We start from the raw sequence: 10261 nt of genomic DNA, 5'->3' as shown, positions 1-10261 counted from the left end.
AGTTGGGGAGGTCACAGATGAGCTTAATGTTTTTTTAAATTTTGTGCTTGGTTTTATTTTTTAAGTTTTCTATGATAAACTCATATTACTGGGGCAATAGAAAGTAATATATGGTGAAGGGGGGAGCCTAGTAACCATAATGTTCTTCATGTAATTGTAGATTAATGATAATAAAATGAATGAATAAATAAATAAATAAAAGTAATATAGATTATTTATAACTGATCAAAGTGAGTTGCTGCTCCCCAATGAGTCTGGATGCGCAATACAAGGCCTGATCACAGAGCTCCGCAGCTCAGGGCTCCTGGGCCAACGTCCTCAAGGATGAGTTGGTTATGCTCTTGACCTTCCCCGGCCCTGTCTGGGCTGGCCCCTCGTGGTGCATCTGCCTGGGCTCCTGTCACTTATTTCGCTCCGGGCCGCGTCTGATGAGGAAGAGAGACTCCAGGAGGAAGTGCCCAGTTCTCCCCTGAGACACTCTGGGACATTGCTCTTCCCCTTCCCCTTGGGCTTAGCGCACCCTGTTTATGTCCACAAACCCTTTCAGGGCGGGCAGAGGCAGGTAACAAGGAGGGCCTGGGCCTGGGTTTGGGGCTGAGGACACAGCTGGTGCTAGCCCCTGGGAGCCCACGGGAGCCCACAGTCCCAATGCTTCAACTAGACTTAATCTCAGGTTCTCCGGAGGCAGAGCCTGAGACAGGCCCTCATTTGGAAGTGATCCCACAAGACACAGAGACAGGGAAGGAGAGAAGTCAATAGGAGGAGTGTCAGACAGGTCCCTGCTGTAGGCAACAGGAGCTCCATTCCTCTGAGACTTCAGATAAGTTTCAACGTGCCTCCCAGAACTGTCCATCCTAGGGAGGGAGTTTGGAACCTTTGTCCCCCACTCCTGTCACCCCTGGTTTCCAGATGCTCCCAGGGCTAACTCCCTTCTGCACCCTGCCTGCTCCCTGCCTCCAGAGAGCCAGGGGGAGACCAGCTGAGAAGGGGCCACCCATCCAGCTTTACCCACCCCACCCCCCAGCCCTGGCTTCCCTCCAGAGCTTTGGACCCATCTATCCATCACCCTCTAGAACTTTCCCTAGACAGCTCCCAACCCCCACCCAGGTATCCTGCATATTCTGCTCATCCTAAGCAGACCATATCCTGTGATCCCTGAAGCTGGCCAAGTCTTGGGTCCCTGGCTTAGGAATAGCTGTTCCGTCCTCTCAGGCACTCCAGCCAGAAACCTGGCATCCCCAGCCTCACACCCAAGACCTACTGCCTCTCCACTCCCTCCTGTTGTCCCTCCCGCACACTCAGGTGGGGCCAGCTCATCCAGACCCCATCAGGCTCTCCTCATGATCTTCTGGCCTCTGGGCTCCTCCTCCCCAATCCATCCCATAACAGACCTCCTGTTCCTCTTTCCACACACAGCTCTGGCCCTTCAGTGGCTCCCTGCAGCCTCAGGGCAAAGCCGCGTGTAGGTGGCCACCCAGGGCCCTGCCCGCCTCTGCAGGCCCCTCTGCGGCCTCCCCCAGGCCTGAACGCTGCTCACTGCCCACCCAAGCCTCTGTCTCACCTCCAGGCCCTTGCTCTTGCTTTCCTTCCACTTGGGATGTGCCTCTCCCTGCCTCTCCTCCCTGGTTAGTCCTGTCCATTCTTTGGCCTCCCCTAACCCTCCAGCCCCAGCCAGAGCTTCTTGCGCTTCTCACAGGGAAGGGCCATTTAACCCATCCACCCTCCACGCCCACCCCACCGCCAAGCAGGCCAAGAGCTCCAGGGGGAGGGGTTTGGGCCTGGCTCATCCTTGTGCCTCAGCACTGCCCAGACCAGGGCGTGACACTGAACAGGCCCTGAGCTTGTTGGGACAGGTATCTCGGCAAGGGATCCCCAGGTCAGCTGGAGCAGGGCCAGGCCTATCCCAGCCCCTGCCTGAGGCTAGCACATTAGCTCAGGCTTCCAGACCAGGAACTGAGCCAGCAGCCCTGCCCCAAGTCACGCCCAGAGCCTGGCCTCACCTTTTCCCCATACCCAGGCCAGCTCAGGGGGCTGGGTATCCCAGGAAGGAAGGAGCCCCATGCTGGCCCAGGCCTCAGTGCCCTGGGGCCACAGTCCCTGGATGAGGCCTCTCCCATCCACGTGGTTGGATGGGGGAGGCCCAGAATTGGCAGGGAGGCTCTTCTCCACAATGTGAATTTGAACCAGGCCTCTTGTCAGTTGTGGTCTGTGCTCAACTTCCACAATAGCTATCTCCCAAAGAGTAAGCATATTTAATCATCCAATAGTTAAATTAGCTCCCTGGGTCTTGAGCTATCCCTTCTGTGACCTTCTCATTCCAAGGGGTGCTGACATCTGTATTTCCAGGGCCTTGGGGCAGGGCTATTTGATTCAATGAAACTCAGCAAACACTTGCAGAGTGCTGTCTGTGTCAACAAGAGGAAACATGCCTGAGCAATATACAGCAGGTGGAAGGGCCAGCCTGGGCAGCTTTCCGTCCCCGCTGACCTTGAGCTAGGGCGAAAAAGAGGAGTCCATCACCAGCCAAGCCCTTCCATCTGCCAGGTACCAGAAACTTAAGGCCCAAGAGGGTGAATAACTTTCCTAAGGTCACAGTGCCAAGGTCTGGAGATCTGGTTGAAGCCTTGAGAACTGAAACATTTACTGTCTGGTGGATGCACACTGGTTGATAAAATACGCACAGCTCCTGCATTCATGAAGGTCAGAGGTCAGTGTGAGAGGTGGTTGATAAACCAGAGAATAAACCTATTGATGCCGAAATGCAGTGTGCTATGTGCTAGGGTGGGGGTATACAGGGGACAGGATAGGGAAGAGGTGGGGAGCACTGAGGACAGGAGGTCAGGAGGGCTTCTTGGAGATGAATTTTAGCTGAAGCTCGAAGGATAAAGAGTGGCTATACAAAGATGGGAGGTAGGGGCATTCAGGCAAAGGCCCTGGGGTGAGAACAGGCTTGAACTGGTCTGGGTGGAGCAGCAGGAGATGAAGCTGGAGCCTGGGCAAGCCTGGGGCCTCCTGGGCTGAGGTGAGGGGCTTGAGCTTCACTGGAATGCATGGGAGGCCTCTGTGCATGTTACGCAAGGAGGGATAACATGATGCAGTGGATGTTTTTGGAAGATCTCCCTGGCAGCTGCATGGAGGGAGGTTAAGGGGGCAGGTGGAGACAGAGAGACCGGCAAGGAGGCCGGCAAGTCCTCTTGGAAGGGGCGGAAGGAGCTCAGCCCCGGCAGGGGAGGTGGTGATTAGTGCAGGATGGGGGCATATGTGGAGGGAGCGCCCCCGGTCCTCTCTTGGATCAGGAGTGTGGGTGTGCAGAGAGGATGGAAATTAGGCTTTTGGGTTGAGTGGATGGAGTTGCCATTTACTGAGATGGGGAAGGCGGGTGGGAGCCCACTGAGGGAGAAAGCTAAAGAGTTCCACTTACGCCAAATTATGTTGGAGAAACCCTTTAGGAATCCATGGAGATGTTGAAAAAATGAGTAACACTTCAGCCAACACTTACTGAACTCACTCTACATCAGACACAAGGTGCCTCATATGTGTTAACTCATTTAATTCCTTCATCAGCCCCCTCAAGAAAGGTGCTATTGTTACACCCATTTCACTGATGAGCAAACCAAGGGTCCGAGCAGGATATTGTGTGTGAGATGAGAAGAAAGCAGGCAGAGACCCAAGGAGCCTTCACACCTAATAGGCTGCAGGAAGAGGCCTCCAAAGGGGTTTCTGGGCTTCCCAGAAAAGAGTTTTCCTGGGTCAGATGTTGCCAGGAGGCCACGGGAAAGAAGATGGGGACCGAGATGTCCAGGGCATTGAGCCACAGCACGGCTGTAGCTGACCCCAGGCGGTACAGTTTCAGGGGAGTGGGAAGTGGGAGCGGAAGCTGGATCACAGGAGGCCCCAGAGGGAAAGGAAAGGAGGAGGTAGAGAGAGCAGGCGGGCCTCACACTTTCCAGGAGCTAAGCCTGTCTAGTAAGGGCTGGAGAGAGACAGGGGCAGCTAATGGGATGCAGATATCCTGCCCGTCAGGGACTCTAGCGATTTGTCAGAGGGATGGGCCCTAGCGAATAATTCCTGTTTTTATATCATCCAGCCTGCTGTCCGCCCAAGTCCCTTGTTAGCCTGAGAGCTCTCTCCTGCCTGCAGCAATTCTTCAGTGGGCTGAAGACAGGGCACGGGGTCAAGGGAGGGAAGGGTGACTCATTCCACCTCTCTTAGTTCGGGGTGTTCCCACTTGAGCAGGGGCTTGGTCAGAGCAGAGAAGGCCATAGGGCACCCTGGCAGTGACTGAGGACTGTGGGCCTATAGCAGACAAGGAAGGCTAAGGCCTCAAATACCAGAACAAGGAGTCTCTCCAGCTGCTGGACCAGGCATCCTCCAAGCTCAAACACTAACATCAATACTTTCCCCACCTCAGAAGTCCAGAGTGGGGAAATCACAGCCATCAGCTGAGTCAGCCATTCCCCGAAAGTGTGTTCTGGGAGACTTAGGCCCAGAGTGGGGAAGGGGATTGCTTTAATCAGTGCCACCAGATGCTAATCCCCTGGCATGTCACCTCCACCTGGAAGCCTTCCCTGACTTTCCTCCAGGCTGAGTTAGGGCCCTCCCTCTGTTTTCCCAGTCTCTCAGGCATCATAATGTCACTAGGCTTGCCACCTCAGGCTTCCTGCCCTCCTACACCAGAGGAGGAAGCTGAACTCAGGGTGATGAAGTCACCATCCATGGGCCCATGATCAGAGGCTTTGGCCCTGCTCCACGGCTTTGGCCCTGCTGCACGGCTCCCCTTCCATAAATGCTAAAGCCTTGGTTTCCTCATCTGCAAAACCGGGTTAAGACCCAGCAGTTTCTGAAAGCTCAGCCACAGTCCAGTTCTCTAAACTCACAGGCCCCAGGCCCCACAGTGGGGGGAAGAGAGACCATTCAAGAGGCTGTTTATCATCTTGTTGTACCCCACTTGAGCTCTTGGAGCAAAACATTCCCAAGAAACAGGGTGATTCATTCACAGCACCATTTGCCAGTTCCAGAGAAAAGGCAGACCATGCAGCACATTCTGCAACCTTTCGAGAGGAGACAAAGGCATTTCAGATGAGGTTTCTCTAGTGGACAGAGGCCAACGGAGCTGGGGCATATATATGTTTCTTCCCAGAAAGCCAAGCTTTGGCGGAGGAAACCATCATAGTTTGAGCCAAATTTTCCCAAAACTTAAGGTGGTGCCCTCCAAGAAAACCAAAGACAACATTGCTTTTTAAACTGGATGGCCTGAACTTGACAACAACCACTCTTCATGAGGACTGACGGGATGTGAGTTAAAATCAAGTAAGACTGGCTGACATTTTGTTGTTGTTGACACTCATCCATGTCAGAACGCCCCACTGAGGGGAGGACGCCGCCCTCGCGCTCGCTCCTCTAAGCAGGAAGCTTGCTGAATGTTTCGGAGGGTTCAGGCCTCTGGCAGCCCAAGACATGGAGGGAGGTAACAGTGAGTCTGGCAGAGGGCTTGGGGGTAGTAGCGTGGCTTAAACACAGGGAGAGTGAAGGGTGAACCCCCCAAACTCACAGAAAACCAGGGGAATGACTCTAGCAGTACAAAGACCGACGGAAAGCTCAGCCTGTCATTCTGAGTCACAGATCTATACCCCGAGTTTGGGTCTCCTCTGAGCATTGCACTAAACTCTGTCAAAATTGTACTTTTAGCTCCCAACCCCTGACAGGGCAGAAGTTAGACTGAGCTTGATCTCTCTGCCCAAATGAAGGTGTGTGATACAGTAAGAAAGCGCCAGAGATCTAGGTTCTGATTCCAAAGAGCTCAGTGGCATCGAGCATGCCTCCAGCCCACTCTGAGACTCAATTTCTCCATCTGTAAAATCTTAGGGAAGAGAAGGTATTGAGGGAGAAGAGGAGACCCTTGGGGCATGGACTTTTGGAGTCATACACTCTGGGTCCTAATCCAACTTTTCTAGCTGTGTGTCCTGAGGCACTTTGCTTAACCTTTCTGAGCCTGTTTTCTCATCTATAAAGCAGAAACAATAATATCTACCTCATGTGACTGACTGACAAGTTAAATGACATATTATATACAAAGCACATAGCTTAGAACCTAGCCCACAGGAAAAATTTTAAGGTGTAATTTATACAGAGTGAAATAATTCTCATCCTAAGCATTCAATTTTGATGATTGCATATCAAGATACAGAATATTTCAATCACCCTAGTTTTCGTGTATTCTTTCTTAGTCAACCAAGAGCAACCACTGATCTGCTTTCAGTCACCACCATGGGTTAGTTCTGTTTTTTTTTAGAATTTCAAACAAATAGAAACAGATACTGTATATTTTATTTGTGTTTGTGGGTATGTTTGGCTTCTCTCACTCGATATAACAGTTTTAAGATTCATTCATATTCTTCTATTGGTAAATCGGTTATGGTGTGTGGTATTTAATTGTATAAAATATACTACAGTTTATCCATTTTACTACTGATGAGCAGCTGGGCTATTTCCAGTTTTTGCCTATTTTGAATAAAGCTGCTATGAATATTTTAATTAGAATTTAGTACAAGACTTCACAGACAATTATTTTCATTTCTCCCAAGTAAATACTGGGAGTAGAATGCTGGGTCATAGGGTAGATGCATGGTGAACATCTTAAAGAAAAAAAAAAAGAGCTCCTTAAAAAAAAATCTCAAATGGAGAAATCTTCTGCATCCGTGGATGTTTTGTTGCCCTTGTCTAGCTTGGATTAATACTTAGTCTATAGGCACAGACCTGATCATCTACATTTGCCCTCTTACAGCACTAAACTATGTTTTCTACCTTTATCTTGCATCTACCTACCATTTCAGCATTTTATTTAAAAAAAATAATAATAAGGGAGAAATGTGGGATTCACATATAAATCAAGTATAAAAATCAAATGAATATTCATATTTGACCTGATTGTTTATAGTTCATAATGCGTGATCAAAACTGAAAGTTTCTGTGATGACTGCCCTTGCACTGTTCACCATGTAAGAACTTACTCACTATGTAAGAACTTGTTCACCATGTAAGAACTTGTTCGTTATGCTTCAGAAGATTGGAGACTGTTGAGAATTAGGCTTGGGGTTGATTAATGATTGTGCATTGAGTCCCCTATACAGAATTTTATTGTTGTTAACAACCATTTGATCAATAAATATGAGAGATGCCCTCTCAAAAAAAAAAAAATCTCAAATGGTCTTCTAATGTGGTTGTGCCATTTTATTTCTGTGGCCACCAGCCATGAGTGAGAGTCCCACATCCTCTCTCACGCTTAGTATGCCCGGCCATGCTGGTATCAGTGTGGTTTCAATTTGCATATCCCTGATGACTAATGAATTCCTCTCATGTGCTTCCTTAGAATTTTTGTTTAAAGGTAGTTCTTCTCCCTTTTGCTGTCATGTAGCTTTCAACCTCCATGATTTGAATAAATGAGGAAGGGAAAAACTGATGGCAAAATCCACTAGAAATATAAAGAGCTCTGTAAGCACCAAGGCAGGCATGAGCTCGGCGCTGGAACTCCTCCCTTAGGTTTCCCAGGACTGGGGATGAGGACATGCTCATTTTCTGAGGAGGCCAAGATCATGGATAATTTGAGGTCAGAATGTTTTAATGATAAATTTGCCCCTGCTACCACTTATAAACTACCTATTATGCCCAGGCACCTTATAGTCAGTCATACAGTACATCTGATTTTTACAATAGCCCTGCAAGGTTGTCCTATGACCTCCATTTAGTGGACTCTGAAAATCAGAGATGTGAATTCCTTTGCCTAAGACCACACAGCTACAGCTACATCTCCATGGGATCTAGATTTTAAAATGTGACTGTATAGACACACACACACACACACACACACACACACACACACACACACACGGAATATTATTCAGCCATAAAAAGGAATGAAATACAGATACATGCTAAAAGATGGATGAGCCTCAGGAACACGCTAAATGAAAGAAGCCAGACATAAAAAGTTACATATTGTGTGATCCCATTTACACAAAATACCCAGAATAGTAAATCTGGAACTAGAAACACATGGCAGATTGGTGGCTGCCAGAGGTCTGGGGAGAGGGGAATGGGGAGAAATTGCTTAATGGGGGTATGGGACTTTCTTTTGGGGTAACAAAAGTGGTTTGGAACTAAATTGAGGCGGTGGTTGTACATTGTAATTATAATAAATGCTGCTAAACTGTACACTTTAAAAAGGTTAATTTTAAATTCAACATCCATTCATGATAAAAACTCTCAACAAAATGGGCATAGAGGGCAAGTACCTCAACATAATAAAGGCCATATATGATAAACCCACAGCTAACATCATACTGAACAGCGAGAAGCTGAAAGCTTTTCCACTGAGATCGGGTACAAGACAGGGATGCCCACTCTCACCACTGTTACTAAACATAGTACTGGAGGTCCTAGCCATGGCAGTTAGACAAAACAAAGAAATACAAGGAATCCAGATTGGTAAAGAAGAAGTCAAACTGTCACTATTTGCAGATGACATGATATTGTACATAAAAAACCCTAAAGACTCCAATCCAAAACTACTAGAACTAATATCTGAATTCAGCAAAGTTGCAGGATACAAAATTAACACACATAAATCTGTGGCTTTCCTATACACTAACAATGAACTAATAGAAAGAGAAATCGGCAAAAAAATTCTATTCACAATAGCATCAAAAAGAATAAAATACCTAGGAATAAACCTAACCAAGGAAGTGAAAGACCTATACCCTGATAACTATAAGACACTCTTAAGAGAAATTAAAGAGGACACTAACAAATGGAAACTCATCCCATGCTCTTGGCTAGGAAGAATTAATATCATCAAAATAGCCATCCTGCCCAAAGCAATATACAGATTTGATGCAATCCCTATCAAATTACCAACAGCATTCTTCAATGAACTGGAACAAATAGTTCTAAAATCCATATGGAACCACCAAAGACCCCGAATAGCCAAAGCAATCCTGAGAAAGAAGAATAAAGTGGGGGGTATCTCGCTCCCCAACTTCAAGCTCTACTACAAAGCCACAGTAATCATTTGGTACTGGCACAAGAACAGAGCCACAAACCAGTGGAACAGAATAGAGACTCCAAACATTAACCCAAACATATATGGTCAATTAATATTCAATAAAGGAGCCATGGACATACAATGGGGAAATGACAGTCTCTTCAACAGATGGTGCTGGCAAAACTGGACAGCTACATGTAAGAGAATAAAACTGGATCATTGTCTAACCCCATACACAAAAGTAAATTCGAAATGGATCAAAGGCCTGAATGTAAGTCATGAAACCATAAAACTCTTAGAAAAAAACATAGGCAAAAATCTCTTGGACATAAACATGAGTGACTTCTTCATGAACATATCTCCCTGGGCAAGGAAAACAAAAGCAAAAATGAACAAGTGGGACTATATCAAGCTGAAAAGCTTCTGTACAGAAAAGGACACTATCAATAGAACAAAAAGGCATCCCACAGTATGGGAGAATATATTCATAAATGACAGATCCGATAAAGGATTGACATCCAAAATATATAAAGAGTTCACACACCTCAACAAACAAAAAGCAAATAATCCAATTAAAAAATGGGCAGAGGAGCTGAATAGACAGTTCTCTAAAAAAGAAATTCAGATGGCCAACAGGCGCATGAAAAGATGCTCCACACCGCGAATGATCAGAGAAATGCAAATTAAAAACCATTATGAGATATCACCTCACACCAGTAAGGATCGCCACCATCCAAAAGACAAACAACAATGAATGTTGGCGAGGTTGTGGAGAAAGGGGACCCTCCTACATTGCTGGTGGGAATGTAAATTAGTTCAACCATTGTGGAAAGCAGTATGGAGGTTCCTCAAAATGCTCAAAATAGAAATACCATTTGACCCAGGAATTCCACTTCTAGGAATTTACCCTAAGAATGCAGCAGCCCAGTTTGAAAAAGACAGATGCACCCCTATGTTTATCGCTGCACTATTTACAATAGCCAAGAAATGGAAGCAACCTAAGTGTCCATCAGTAGATGAATGGATAAAGAAGATGTGGTACATATACACAATGGAATATTATTCAGCCATAAGAAGAAAACAAATCCTACCATTTGCAACAACATGGATGGAGCTAGAGGGTAATATGCTCAGTGAAATAAGCCAGGCAGAGAGAGACAAGTACCAAATGATTTCACTCATATGTGGAGATAAGAATGAAGAAAAACTGAAGGACCAAAA

Source organism: Manis pentadactyla, chromosome 5 (genome assembly GCF_030020395.1).
Source record: "Manis pentadactyla isolate mManPen7 chromosome 5, mManPen7.hap1, whole genome shotgun sequence".
In the NCBI taxonomy this organism is placed as follows: Eukaryota; Metazoa; Chordata; class Mammalia; order Pholidota; family Manidae; genus Manis; species Manis pentadactyla.
Note: the sequence above shows the minus strand (reverse complement) of the source record.